Raw genomic sequence first — 324 nt, 5'->3', positions numbered from 1 at the left:
CTGGGTCTCCCTGACCCAGAGCGGCGCCCCCCGCCTGCCGCCATGAACTCCTCTCATCATTCATCCCAGTCTAACTGCCCAAAATAGCCCACAATGATTTCCGGAGTTAATTTGGGCTTTCTCTGTGCATGCAGGCTGTAGGCTGAACTTGTCTCTGGCCAGTTTCATTTCAGAACTCCCTGTCCCTGCGCTCCAAGATGCAGCAGGGACTCTCATCCTTCCCTTTCTTCTGCTGCCCCAACAGTACCCCCCCCACCACATCCCCTCCTTGGGCCAGGACACCTCTCCAGAGGCTCGCCCCACTTAGTACTTTCTTTTTCTCCT

This window comes from Mesitornis unicolor, unplaced genomic scaffold, assembly GCF_000695765.1.
Source record: "Mesitornis unicolor isolate BGI_N332 unplaced genomic scaffold, ASM69576v1 scaffold32399, whole genome shotgun sequence".
Lineage (NCBI taxonomy): Eukaryota > Metazoa > Chordata > Aves > Mesitornithiformes > Mesitornithidae > Mesitornis > Mesitornis unicolor.
Note: the sequence above shows the minus strand (reverse complement) of the source record.